This window comes from Leptodactylus fuscus, chromosome 1 (genome assembly GCF_031893055.1).
Source record: "Leptodactylus fuscus isolate aLepFus1 chromosome 1, aLepFus1.hap2, whole genome shotgun sequence".
Lineage (NCBI taxonomy): Eukaryota > Metazoa > Chordata > Amphibia > Anura > Leptodactylidae > Leptodactylus > Leptodactylus fuscus.
The window spans coordinates 77,384,773-77,400,150 of NC_134265.1; positions in this window are offsets into that span (position 1 = coordinate 77,384,773).

Below are 15,378 nucleotides of genomic sequence, written 5' to 3' on the forward strand. Positions count from 1 at the left end.
AAAGTCATTGGCTGCCGAAATCAGGTGACCTCCATTTTAGACGAATAGTGGATTTCAAATCCGGGTCATATGAGAATGTGAACTTTGTGACTATGAGACAGGGATAGCTGTACAGGCAGGGATAGCTAGGGATAACCTTTATTTAGGGGGGAATGTTATTAAAAATAACTTTTTGGGGCTCTATCGGGTGTGTAATTATGATTTTTGTGAGATAAACTTTTTCCCATAGGGATGCATTGGCCAGCGCTGATTGGCCGAATTCCGTACTCTGGCCAATCAGTGCTGGCCAATGCATTCTATTAGCTTGATGAAGCAGAGTGTGCACAAGGGTTCAAGCGCACCCTCGGCTCTGATGTAGCAGAGCCGAGGCTGCACAAGGGTTCAAGCGCACCCTCGGCTCTGATGTAGGAGAGCCGAGGGTGCACTTGAACCCTTGTGCACCCTCAGCTCTGCTACATCAGAGCCGAGGGTGCGCTTGAACCCTTGTGCACACTCTGCTTCATCAAGCTAATAGAATGCATTGGCCAGCGCTGATTGGCCAATGTATTCTATTAGCCTGATGAAGTAGAGCTGAATGTGTGTGCTAAGCACACACATTCAGCTCTACTTCATCGGGCTAATAGAATGCATTGGCCAGCGCTGATTGGCCAGAGTACGGAACTCGACCAATCAGCGCTGGCTCTGCTGGAGGAGGCGGAGTCTAAGATCGCTCCACACCAGTCTCCATTCAGGTCCGACCTTAGACTCCGCCTCCTCCGGCAGAGCCAGCGCTGATTGGCCGAAGGCTGGCCAATGCATTCCTATGCGAATGCAGAGACTTAGCAGTGCTGAGTCAGTTTTGCTCAACTACACATCTGATGCACACTCGGCACTGCTACATCAGATGTAGCAATCTGATGTAGCAGAGCCGAGGGTGCACTAGAACCCCTGTGCAAACTCAGTTCACGCTAATAGAATGCATTGGCCAGCGCTGATTGGCCAATGCATTCTATTAGCCCGATGAAGTAGAGCTGAATGTGTGTGCTAAGCACACACATTCAGCACTGCTTCATCACGCCAATACAATGCATTAGCCAGTGCTGATTGGCCAGAGTACGGAATTCGGCCAATCAGCGCTGGCTCTGCTGGAGGAGGCGGAGTCTAAGGTCGGACCTGAATGGAGACTGGTGTGGAGCGATCTTAGACTCCGCCTCCTCCAGCAGAGCCAGCGCTGATTGGCCGAATTCCGTACTCTGGCCAATCAGCACTGGCTAATGCATTGTATTGGCGTGATGAAGCAGTGCTGAATGTGTGTGCTTAGCACACACATTCAGCTCTACTTCATCGGGCTAATAGAATGCATTGGCCAGCGCTGATTGGCCAGAGTACGGAATTCGGCCAATCAGCGCTGGCTCTGCTGGAGGAGGCGGAGTCTAAGATCGCTCCACACCAGTCTCCATTCAGGTCCGACCTTAGACTCCGCCTCCTCCAGCAGAGCCAGCGCTGATTGGCCGAATTCCGTACTCTGGCCAATCAGCACTGGCTAATGCATTGTATTGGCGTGATGAAGCAGTGCTGAATGTGTGTGCTTAGCACACACATTCAGCTCTACTTCATCGGGCTAATAGAATGCATTGGCCAATCAGCGCTGGCCAATGCATTCTATTAGCGTGAACTGAGTTTGCACAGGGGTTCTAGTGCACCCTCGGCTCTGCTACATCAGATTGCTACATCTGATGTAGCAGTGGCGAGTGTGCATCAGATGTGTAGTTGAGCAAAACTGACTCAGCACTGCTAAGTCTCTGCATTCGCATAGGAATGCATTGGCCAGCCTTCGGCCAATCAGCGCTGGCTCTGCCGGAGGAGGCGGAGTCTAAGGTCGGACCTGAATGGAGACTGGTGTGGAGCGATCTTAGACTCCGCCTCCTCCAGCAGAGCCAGCGCTGATTGGTCGAGTTCTGTACTCTGGCTAATCAGCACTGGCCAATGCATTTCTATGGGGAAAAGTTAGCTTGCGAAAATCGCAAACTGACAGGGATTTCCATGAAATAAAGTGACTTTTATGCCCCCAGACATGCTTCCCCTGCTGTCCCAGTGTCATTCCAGGGTGTTGGTATCATTTCCTGGGGTGTCATAGTGGACTTGGTGACCCTCCAGACACGAATTTGGGTTTCCCCCTTAACGAGTTTATGTTCCCCATAGACTATAATGGGGTTCGAAACCCATTCGAACACTCGAACAGTGAGCGGCTGTTCGAATCGAATTTCGAACCTCGAACATTTTAGTGTTCGCTCATCTCTAGTGATTACGTCAAACAGTATGTTTTGACGTTTTTTCTCTGTTTGAGATGTCCTCATCTGCTTCTAGCTGCGGCAACTCTATGAGAAAGAGAACATCCAAGTGACAACATCTAGCTTGCATTGAGTGTAACATTCCTCTGCCCGATGGGCATGAGTTCACTTGTTGTCACCAGTGCCACAAATCCCCAGTTGAAAAACCGTCCATATGAAACATTGTGGTTTTTGTCAAAGTATTCCATGGAAGGATTCCATGGAAGAAATCTGGGATTCAATCTCCCAAATTTCCAAGCGATACCGTCCTGAGAAGAATACGTGATCAGTACCATCAGAGGATGATTTCTAGATGCTTATTGAGACGCAGTCATCTGAGGAAGTGGCCTTGGACTTTTCCAGCAGACCGTTCTTTCCCTTTGAGAAGATGAATAGGCTGCTGAAGTCCATCCGGTCAGGGGACCGAGATGCTGAAATTGGGGAAACCTCCAGTTCCACCAATAGGGGCCTTGGGCTTTCCATATGGATGAGTTTTTGGATAAGGCAATGGCATTGGAATGGAGCTCCTGAGAAAGCCCCTATATTATCCAGGAGATTTAAAAACCTTATTCCCCGTAGTGGAATCTCAGCAGACCATTGGAGTCTACTCTCTAAGGTAAATATGGCGGTAGCCATATTATCGAGCCATAAGGTGGTTTCAGCTGAGAATGGCTCAAATCTCCAAGACCCTGTGTATAGGCGTATGGAGTGCATGCTCAGAAGAGCATATTCTTTGGGCCACACGGTGGCTCAGTGGTTAGCACTGCATCCTTGGAGTCCTGGTGTTCAAATCCCACCATGGGCAAAAAACCATCTGCAAGGAGTTTGTATGTTCTCCCTGTGTTTGCATGGATTTCCATCCCATATTCCAAAAAAAAGACATACTGATAGGGAAAAATGTACATTGTGAGCTCTATGTGGGGCTCACAATCTTCATTAAAAAAAAAAAAAAAAAAAAAAAAAAAGAAGAGCATATTCTTCGGCTTCTGCTCAAGCCTCCTTGGCCATCTCCTCTAATTTGGCTCAGCTGTAGAGAGATTTTTTAACAGAAGCCTCCTTATATCAGGTTAGGCTAGCTGCAAAATCTATGGCCCTCTCCACAGCAGCAAGAAGGCTTCTATGGTTGAAGTTATGGAGAGCTGATATTGCCTCTAAATATAAACTGTGCTCCTTACTGTTTGAACCAGGAGGCCTCAATACCAGAAGTGTACTAGATACCAGTCCAGGGGGTCTGGTTGTAAGTTCCCCCAAAGGGGGAGAGAAGAAACCTGTTTTTTGATGCCAGCTTCTATCCCTCTTTGGTGGCAAACAATTCTGTGGAGGACAGCCGATTGGCAGGAGAAGATCCAAGACCCTTGGCCTTACACGTAATACAGTGAGGTTTTCTATTCCCGCCTCAAGATGGGTTAATCTTAACCCGTCTTCTACCTGCATGGAGGCAGGTCATACTGGGTCAATGGATATTCAAAGCTGAATGTACCTGACCTCACTGGATCACAGTCGCCAGGCAGCTTCAGCCCAGGTAAATACCAGCGTGACAGACTGGCTGTTAAACTGGAAAGGTCCATTCAAGATTATCCGTTCAAGTTATACCATTCAAGTATTTCCGAATGAAGTCAGTCACATCCTTCCTTTAGCAAGGCTTTGTGACCCTAGACCTAAAGATGCCTATCTACATATTGCAGTTTATCCTCTTCAAAGAAGGTATCTGAGAATAGCTGTTTCAATTGCTCACCACAGGAGGCATTTCCTGTTTGCGGCTCTGCCATTCGGCATCTCTTCAACTCCTCACACCTTCACCAAGGTGGTGGCTTCACTAGCAGCCACACTGGGCTCTAAGGTCTGTTCATGGTGCCATATCTGGATAACTGGTTAATAAAGGCCCAGTCAGAAACCTGTCTGCTCCAGCATCTGCATATAACTGTATCCTTTCTCCAGCACCTAGGCTGGTAAATAAATTGGGAGAAGTCAGAGGTCTTGACAAGATGATCAGACTTTCTCCCAGTACCCATTTTTCCCTCAACTGGTGGATACACCTCAGAGACAGTATGTCCACAGTCCAACCTCGTTAATCACCAATGCCACGCTGAAGATACAGGTCTCAGCCCTATCCACCTGTATAGGCAGCTCTTGGTCTGGGATCTCTTAGTCTCTAGATTCTTTAGGGTGCTATGAGAGTCTCTGTGGCCCACCAATTGAACCTTTGGAAGAGGTGGACCTTACATTCCTGGCCTATAAGACCACTTTTTTGCTTGCCATCACCTCAGCTAAAACAGTGGGGAAGCTGCAGGCTTTTTCTTCCGAGGAGCCATACATTTCATTTTTTCCAGACAAGGTTCAACTCAGATTCATTCCTGGGTTCGACCCTAGGGTGCCCTTCCCGGTCAATATAACCAGGTGGTTTCATTACATTTCATTTTCCCTACTCCATTATACATCTGAGGAGGAAAAGATTCATAATTTGAACGTGGTAAACTGTCTCCAGATCTATCTTCTACGCACTTGGGCCTTCAGACAATTCTGAATCTCCTGGTTAATATGTATGGCAGAGACAAGGGTCTCAAAGTTTCTAAACCTTCCTCATGAAGGTGGATCAGAGAAGCTATTAAAGATGCCTTTTGCGCTCAGGTATTAATACCTACTGGGTTTATCACAGCCCATTTAGCTAGGGCTGTATCTTCCTCCTGAGCTGAGGATCGTTCATTGCCTCTGGAGCAGGTTTGTGCAGCTGCTGCGTGGTCTTCCCAGCTGACCTTTGTAAAACACTACCGGTTGGATATGTGGAGTTCAGAGGTTGCTGCCTTTGGGCCTTCAGTTCTAAGTGTTGTAGAGCGAGGAAACCCTCTTTAGGGGGATCTGTTTGCTATTTTCATATATTGTGCTGCTTTAGGACGTAAGGGAATCACTGATTATAATGTTAATATGTTATCTAGAGATGAGCGAACAGTGTTCTATCGAACACATGTTCGATCGGATATCAGGGTGTTCGCCATGTTCGAATCGAATCGAACACCACGTGGTAAAGTGCGCCAAAATTCGATTCCCCTCCCACCTTCCCTGGCGCCTTTTTTGCACCAATAACAGCGCAGGGGAGGTGGGACAGGAACTACGACACCGGGGGCATTGAAAAAAATTGGAAAAAGTCATTGGCTGCCGAAATCAGGTGACCTCCATTTTAGACGAATAGTGGATTTCAAATCCGGGTCATATGAGAATGTGAACTTTGTGACTATGAGACAGGGATAGCTGTACAGGCAGGGATAGCTAGGGATAACCTTTATTTAGGGGGGAATGTTATTAAAAATAACTTTTTGGGGCTCTATCGGGTGTGTAATTATGATTTTTGTGAGATAAACTTTTTCCCATAGGGATGCATTGGCCAGCGCTGATTGGCCGAATTCCGTACTCTGGCCAATCAGTGCTGGCCAATGCATTCTATTAGCTTGATGAAGCAGAGTGTGCACAAGGGTTCAAGCGCACCCTCGGCTCTGATGTAGCAGAGCCGAGGCTGCACAAGGGTTCAAGCGCACCCTCGGCTCTGATGTAGGAGAGCCGAGGGTGCACTTGAACCCTTGTGCACCCTCGGCTCTGCTACATCAGAGCCGAGGGTGCGCTTGAACCCTTGTGCACACTCTGCTTCATCAAGCTAATAGAATGCATTGGCCAGCGCTGATTGGCCAATGCATTCTATTAGCCCGATGAAGTAGAGCTGAATGTGTGTGCTAAGCACACACATTCAGCTCTACTTCATCGGGCTAATAGAATGCATTGGCCAGCGCTGATTGGCCAGAGTACGGAATTCGGCCAATCAGCGCTGGCTCTGCTGGAGGAGGCGGAGTCTAAGATCGCTCCACACCAGTCTCCATTCAGGTCCGACCTTAGACTCCGCCTCCTCCAGCAGAGCCAGCGCTGATTGGCCGAATTCCGTACTCTGGCCAATCAGCACTGGCTAATGCATTGTATTGGCGTGATGAAGCAGTGCTGAATGTGTGTGCTTAGCACACATTCAGCTCTACTTCATCGGGCTAATAGAATGCATTGGCCAGCGCTGATTGGCCAGAGTACGGAATTCGGCCAATTAGCGCTGGCTCTGCTGGAGGAGGCGGAGTCTAAGATCGCTCCACACCAGTCTCCATTCAGGTCCGACCTTAGACTCTGCCTCCTCCAGCAGAGCCAGCGCTGATTGGCCGAATTCCGTACTCTGGCCAATCAGCACTGGCTAATGCATTGTATTGGCGTGATGAAGCAGTGCTGAATGTGTGTGCTTAGCACACACATTCAGCTCTACTTCATCAGGCTAATAGAATGCATTGGCCAATCAGCGCTGGCCAATGCATTCTATTAGCGTGAACTGAGTTTGCACAGGGGTTCTAGTACACCCTCGGCTCTGCTACATCAGATTGCTACATCTGATGTAGCAGTGCCGAGTGTGCATCAGATGTGTAGTTGAGCAAAACTGACTCAGCACTGCTAAGTCTCTGCATTCGCATAGGAATGCATTGGCCAGCCTTCGGCCAATCAGCGCTGGCTCTGCCGGAGGAGGCGGAGTCTAAGGTCGGACCTGAATGGAGACTGGTGTGGAGCGATCTTAGACTCCGCCTCCTCCAGCAGAGCCAGCGCTGATTGGTCGAGTTCCGTACTCTGGCCAATCAGCACTGGCCAATGCATTTCTATGGGGAAAAGTTAGCTTGCGAAAATCGCAAACTGACAGGGATTTCCATGAAATAAAGTGACTTTTATGCCCCCAGACATGCTTCCCCTGCTGTCACAGTGTCATTCCAGGGTGTTGGTATCATTTCCTGGGGTGTCATAGTGGACTTGGTGACCCTCCAGACACGAATTTGGGTTTCCCCCTTAACGAGTTTATGTTCCCCATAGACTATAATGGGGTTCGAAACCCATTCGAACACTCGAACAGTGAGCGGCTGTTCGAATCGAATTTCGAACCTCGAACATTTTAGTGTTCGCTCATCTCTAATGTTATCCCTTAGTCCTAACAGCAGCACAAGCTTCCACTCTAATATAACATTGCTTTTTCTTTATAACTAACACAGAGGTGGATGTCTATCCCGTCCTCTTATACGATACTATAGTTATGCATTAATTATGCTAATTGAAAAGTTCCTCCTGTCCTGCCAGCACACATGGGAAGAAATATCCCATATTGTGCTGCTGTTAGAACTAAGGGAAAACAGATTAACACTATAATCAACGATAATTAGTGAGTAAACATGAATAAAACAGTGAATCAATGAAGCACTTAGCACTCAAACACATTCCTCTATTTTATGAACATTTGTATATTATTATTATTATTGTTCATTTATATAGCACCATTAATTCCATGTTGCTCTATATATATATATATATATATATATATATATATATATATATATATAACAAATCCATAAAACTAATACATACTTATGTAGTGTCATTCAAACACAGTAAACAGGCAAAGTACTGTATGGAATAATAAGACCCATTGGTGTAACTATAGGCATTGTCCCTTATGTAAATTGGACCTTGACGTGATTCTTCAGCTACTCTGAGCAGAAAATGCTGCTCTGTACTTCTGGATGCTTAATAGGATGTAATCCTAGATGACTGCTTGTTTATTCCAGACATCAAGCAAAGTTATTGTAGAACCTCTTTAACATACTTGTTAGGACTTCGACGCCACTATTGACTGTGTTTGTTTTTCTTCGTTGGAGCATTTGTCATGCTTTGTATGCATTTTTCCCACTAAACTCTGCCATTCTTCTCTATGAATAGAATTTTGAATCCTTTATACTTCTGCTCTTTTTGGATCAAATCCCAGTTTTGTAAATACAAATAAAAACAAAACATCAAATAGATAACTGTATGGCCAAAAGTTGTATTGCGTGAACACAGGCTTATAATGTTACATGAAATTCTCTCTTCCAGTATTCAGCTCTTTGTTAGTTGATCTTATGTTAAAGTCTGGTGACAATATACTGTATATCCCCTTTTAACAGCTCTTATTGGATATTGGCTTTCGTTTCAGTTTGTGTATAAATACTATTGGGCAGTCTGAGAAACCTGAGTGACAACCTCTGTCTCAGATTTGATGATTTTCATCTGTTCAGGAGGAATACTGTTTTATATTGAAGCAGCACAGCGGTGTATTATGGAGCTTTATTTTTCAGGCAATGTTCCATGGGAAAAAGTATGCAAATTAGCTCATAGTAATGAAACCAGAGACAGCCTTCTGATATTAGATAGTAGTATTTTGGGGTGATTGCCCCTCATCAGTACAGAATAATGTTACTGGATGAGTAACAGTTGGATGTTTCTGGTTTCACTGGTATGAGCTAATCTGCATAATTTTTCCCTGAAGCATTGCCTGAAAAATGTCTCCATACTGCTGTGTATCTTCAACAAGAAACAGTAAACCCCCTCCATCCCAAGCTTTATATTTATGAGTAGCAATCACCCCGAAATAGTGCTGTCTACAGATGGGAGTCTCTGCTTTGACTGATATGAGCATGACTGTCATCCGAAAATGATAAATGACTGAATAGAACTTTACAACTGTATAGAAGAAGAAAACTCAAGGCCTTTTCTAGTGTTAAGGGAAAACAATTCCCTTAACACATGGGACAGTGAGATAAAGTAGAGTTTATCTGTGTGAGCGCTTATGCACATAGCAGACATGGACTCGGATTTACTTTATGTGCAGCCATTTAGTGCTTCTGTGCTACAGATATAATAATGGGATATGGCATGAAGTTATAAGGAGGCATTCAGAGATACAATGTGGACCCGTACACTACTTTGGATGCTTCATTATAGCTCTGTACTCATATACAGTCATAGTATAGTTGTATAGAGTATAGAGATATGTGTGTCCCTTTCCACATTCACTTATCACACTAGTCTACAAGTATGGGACATGAAACTTTGTGGATGCAGGGTCAGTGTCAGCACCCGAATTACCCAGGCAAATCCCAGTGCCCTAAGCTCCTGAGGGGGCCCACTTAGCAGTGGCGTAACGGTACTGACTACAGGGCTCACGGCTAGCTGGAAATGACAATGACCCACACCACCATGCCAGTACAAGGGGTGTGACTAAAAATAAAAAAAAATACTTATACTCACCTCTCCTTGGCTCAGCATCCCCTCTGGGACTCTTCCTTTGTAATGACATCATCACACCCCACATGACCTCTGTATGCCCAATCACAGGTCCCAGAAGTGACGTCTGGGACATGTGGTCTCAATCACCAGGCAGAAGAGGACAGAGGAAGATGCTAAAGACAGTGGAACATACTGTATTACTGTGTGGAGGGGCCGCTATGGAACATTATACTGTGTGGAGGGTCCGCTATATGACTGAGCTGTAGAATGTGAATTGGAATTTACACATACATTAGAAATATAACAAGATCATTTCAATGAATGCAAACCATATCAGACACAACAATGAACAAAATTCATAACTATACTGTATACTATAAACATAACTAAATACAGGCAAACCTCTCAGGATTCGTTTTGGGTTTGGGTGGCTTGAGTCCAAAATTTAAATAAGTTAAATACGTTTGGTACTAACCACACCTTAAAATAGCCGAAAATATAGTGTAGGACACTCTTAAGACTACTATCAATCCAATTTCTATTTCTCTAAGTAAAAGACAGACAAAGTTATGTGAAAGGCACATTATTATACACTTCAGACCCCAGAGTATAGTTGGTCAGCACTGCTTGGGTCAGCAGGTTCCAACTTGGTTTTTGGGACCTTTGCCCCAAGTGTGAGGAGTCCCCAGGTACGTTCTACCATGTTCTTTTGTCCTGCCCTATGGTACGGCGTTTCTGGGAGCAAGTCAGAAAGCCCTTGCGCGACCAGATGGGGTAACTGTCCCAGAGTGTTTCTGTTCTACCGCAGAGAGAATGTTCCTTAATGAAACCCTGTATTGTGCTCGTAAGACTGTAGCCTGCCGTTGGATGTCCTCCTGTCCTCCAGTGCTGCGTGACTGGATCGGATCTGTAAATGTCTCTTTGCCTCTTAAAAAATGGATATTTAAACATAGGGAAAAGGAGTCTAAATGCCACGGTACCTGGGACAAATGGATAGCTTCCCCCCATACCTTGTCTCAGCCTAGCCCAGACTATGAATGAACACTTTATGTTTGTCCCATGGTCCTGTGTCGATGGGTATGAATGTATTATTATTATTATTGTTATTATTTATTTATATAGCACCATTAATTCCATGGTACTTTACATTTGGGGGTTACATACAATTTGGGGGTTACATACAATACACAGAATACACAGGTAGATATAATACTAACAATGACCGACTGGCACAGTGGGGTAGAGGGCCCTGCCCGCGTGGGCTTACAATCTATGGAGAAGGGGGTAGAGACAGAAGGAGAGGGGGAGACTGTACAGATGGCCCTGCGGTGATAGTGTTATTGGAGGTTTTAGGCCTTCATGAATAGGTGAGTTTTCAGGGCCTTCTTGAAGCCTGTGATTGTGTATGCGCATGTTGGTCTGGAGTTCCCAGGGGTGGTCCTGTGGGGGGAAGGGGGGCGCGCCAGTTGTTTATGGTTTACTGTGTACTATTTTTCGATGTCTTGGTATAATTAGTTTCCTTTTTCATGAGGAATTCTTATTATCTTTATTTAGAATTTGGGTATTGTCTGGGCTGGTTTTGTCCATTGTTACTTTCTCTTGTTTGTTTTTCTCTCCTTGTAGCCAGTTGGACTTTAGCCCAGACCCATTCTTTACGGACATTTGACACCAGTCTCTCCTGGGGTCTGGCTTTTGTATCCGTTTCCAATCTGTGTTGTATTGGGCGGACCTCGTCTATTTGGAGCCTGTGAGGCCATCTATTTTTTGATGTCTTATGCCCTTTCTTTAATCCTTTAATAAGGTTTTGTTGATTTAAAATAATAGGTGGAGCTCCATAGGAGGTGTTAAAAAAAACATTCATACTCAACCTCTTTTGGGCGTCCTTGCAGCATCTGGTATTTCCGCCTCCACAATGACATCATGTGCCCAAAGTCACCTCTGAGGCCTGTGATTGGACCTCAGCAGTGACATGGGGACACCAAGCATCATGGCAATCTACATACCTATGTGACTGCAGGCTGCAGTGGTGACTCCAAGCACACAATGTCACCAGGAGGATGCTACAAGGAGGCTCAAAAGATGTAAGAGAAGGTGAGTATGAATGTTTTTATTTTTGTCACCTCCCCTGGGCCACCACTTATTAAAATGGGGTCTGAAGAGATCCTAGAGTATAATGCAATGGCTATTTTACTTTGCTCTAGACGAATTTCCATTTATTTGGTTTTGCTAAAAAAATAAACAATTTGGAAATATTTGGGTCGCCCATCTCTACATAAAACATGATTTGCTGTTTGCATGAGGCCCAATTATATACTTCTGTAAGGCTCAGGTAGTCTCAAAGCATGTAGACTTTTTTTAAAAAAAAGTTAAAAAGATACTTTTAGGCTGGGCCCCCACGTGGCGTAAATTCCACGATTTGTCCGTGGCAGAAAAGTCACAGAAAAAATCATAGAGTTTTAGAATCAGAACAAAGTGTATGGGATTCTAGCGAATCCAATGCTCACCTTGCGGTAAAAACCACGTTGAAGATGCGCCATGATTTCCAAAACTGGCACGGTTTTGCAAATCGCGGCATGTCGGTTATAACAGAAATACTGGCGGTTTCCCTATAGGTATAATTGAAAAAGAAAATATGCAAAGGAAATCTCTACATGCTTTCTGTCTAAAGCGCTGCGGAAAGAATTGCATTGCGTTTCTGCTGCTGTTTTTCCCACAGCGCTTTCTTGCTGCGTGACGCCTCATGAGGCCTACACCTTAGGCTTCCTACTTGGATTGCCACAAACTGCCATGCTGCACCTGTTCTATGGTTTGAAGTACAAGTGTCACAACAAGTGGTGGCAATCTGCATGCAGCTCTACTCCAGTGTGCACAGCCATCCCATAAGATCTTCATTTGTACTTAATAAGATTTTACTACTACTTTGTTGCCTTTCACTTCTTATTTAAGAGAATGTTGCAAAAGCGCTTCAACTATTTTTGGTGCTATGGATGTAAAAAATACTGGAAATTTGTATAATATCTGATGTGATGCATAACTTGTGTTTCAAGTCACAAAACCAATTATTTCTCATACCTCCTGAAGATTTCCCTAGAGGCATGTGCAGAAATCTGTATTTCAAGCCACATGATGTTTAATGTATGAAGATATGTCATAATGGAAGCCTTATTACACACATCAATATAGTACGACTGCGGCAGGTAAGAACAGAATAGGGGAAGGTTTCTTTCCATATGTCTATATGCAGTCATTTATTTATCAGCCATCACAATGTCTTCCCAGTTTTACAATCTCCTCTTTAACTTGGTATGCATTTAGCTGCTTAGTACATTTATTGAAAACTGTTTGGCTAAGCTCCACTATACACATTTGAGCACTTAACCATATGGAGCATTAATTAAAGTAAAAAGACTTGTAAATGAGAACATGAAACATTCTCTAATGTAGTACATGGATTATACTAAACCCATACAGTTTTGTGTAACATACAGTATGAAAATAAAAGAATGTAAGCAACATATTAATCCGCTTCATTGTTATGCTTGCTCCAGCACTGCCGCCCCGTATCTGTATTTGGCAGGCCAGGTCCTCATGGAACTCCAGACTTGGGAATATCTTGGGCTTCCTCTACGTGTCACATAATTAGAGTGTGCTTCAAAACAACTATATATAGAGAGAGTATATGAAAGTGTTCACATTATCAAAGCATCCCAGATACTCATTAAAGATCAGGAACCTCGTCTGCCGAGATGGTTAATTGTCCTTATTCAAAACACTGATGAGTCTGATTTCTGTATGATGCAACATGATGTAATAGCAGTGCACAGGCAATAACACAAAGTGCTTGGAAGCAACAGACACACTCAGACATGTTTGTCTTCTCCTCTATTTATTTGTTTCATTTGGTACATAGAACTAATTCTTAAATTTAACAATAATTAGTGACAAGACATTCAGTAGACTTGTACAGAAGATGAATAGGTCTTTCTCTCCGTGAGAATCAGAATTTGTTTATTGATATTAGATATTCCTTTTTTTATATATATATATATATACAATAATACATCTTATGGCTAAGGCACAGCAAAAAAAAAAAAAAAAAAGCGCTGCGGGAAAAACCATGGCAGCAACACATTGCGGTTTTTCCCATAGCGCTTTTCACAGAAAGTACACAGTTTTTTTTTCTGCGGACTTTCTGCTTCCATTATAGCAGTAGGGATACCGCCGGCATTTCCGTAGGTATAATTGACATTCTGTAATTTCCAAAACCGCAATTATTTTGGAAAATACAGCACGCGTATTTTTCTGCAATGTGTGGATGAGATTCGCTAGAGTAACATTCACTTTGCAGTGACTATAAAACACATATGCCACGTGGGGGGCCCTTAGCCTAAAGGTAATGGGGCACATTTATTGAGCAACTTGCGCCTTTTGTGTGCATAACCCTCAATGTATCTGTAGGTTTGGATTGGCCGACAGGTGAATAGGTGAATTTCACGCTGGCTTCTGACCTAGGTGGGTGCCTAGGTCACCCTGCCATGGAACTTGGGAACATATCCATGGCTCGCAGGGCTAAGAGTGATCTAGTTCGAAGCAAGAGCCATGCACCAGACTACCTACAGAACCTGAGGACAGAAATATATGAAGCAAAGGCTAGGCAGCAAGCTACTGCTGAAAAATAAATTTAATTTGGAAATATTTCAGGAAATTATGGTAATATTTGCATGTAACTGTATAGTAGAAAACCTGAATGAATTTTACTGGTTGGCCCTAGGCAACCCGGTCCAACACTGTGTCTGTTATGGAGTAAAAGTATCCTATCCATGTTTACTGAACTTATTGTTATGTTTGCTGGTTGTTGTGCTTTAAAGGTTGCAGGGCCAACATAATGGCACGTGACATATCATCTTGTGGGCTGGGCTAGCAAAGGCATAAAGACAAGTTTGTTCTAGCACACCATAAGGTGATGGGGGAACTTCAACACAAGATGGATGCTGAGGAGGTCTGGGCGGAGGCCTCTTAACTTGGAGAGTGTTATAGTACATTGGAGCGAGCACCAGAAGGAAAGAAGTGAGAATCTGTGTCAGATTCAGCCCACCTCTATGCCACTCACCTTGCACCCTCCATCTGGCAAAACTGCATTACACCCAGTTATTTGTCTTGTACTGTATGTTCCATCTCTCAGGAGCTGAATGTGTCACAGTAAACTGAGTGGCCTTGCTTTGTTTCCTTTCCCTGTCATTACAAGTCGGCATAGTTATGGCAGGTCATATGCTGTAGTTGTAATAGATGGCACAACAATGGAGTCCATTGGGAATGTGCTGAGAGTTTTGAGTGTCTTGGGAGAAAGATGCAACTGGAAAGGGTACAAGAGGACCAGAAAAATGGATACAGTACCAGAAATGGATCCTAGTACTCCATCAAATCAGACAGCTATAAATATAACATGAAAATGGAACTATTGTTTGGTGTCACACTAGGAAAGGTTTGAAGAATGGGATCACCAAGGGACATTTATCTGTCATTAGAGAGGCTGAGAAGGCTCCATACAGGTGAGGAGAAGATTTGGGGCAGGGTTACCTTGACTTTTAGCACTAGATTTCCACCCTTTTGGCTAATTTACATAAACAATAACATTTATTTAATTGAGGGTGCTGGCATTATTGAAGCGTTATCAGGACATCAGTTGAAAAAGCCATGGGATGCACTGCCAGGTACTTTGCTTAGTTTCAGCACACAAAATCTGCTGACAAGCTTTGTTTAAAAATATTTTTTAAGAAGTTTTGGTGCTTTTTTTTAAAGTTTCAATATCACTATTTGTATTTTTTTTTTTTAAATCCTGCAGTGTTTACAATGGTCACTGAACTATAATAGGTGGACACTTCCTGTTCTGTAGAGATCAATTTCCAGAAGTCATCTCATTATCATCACAGACAGGATTATAGTGATTGGTAAGACCTTGATATAGAAA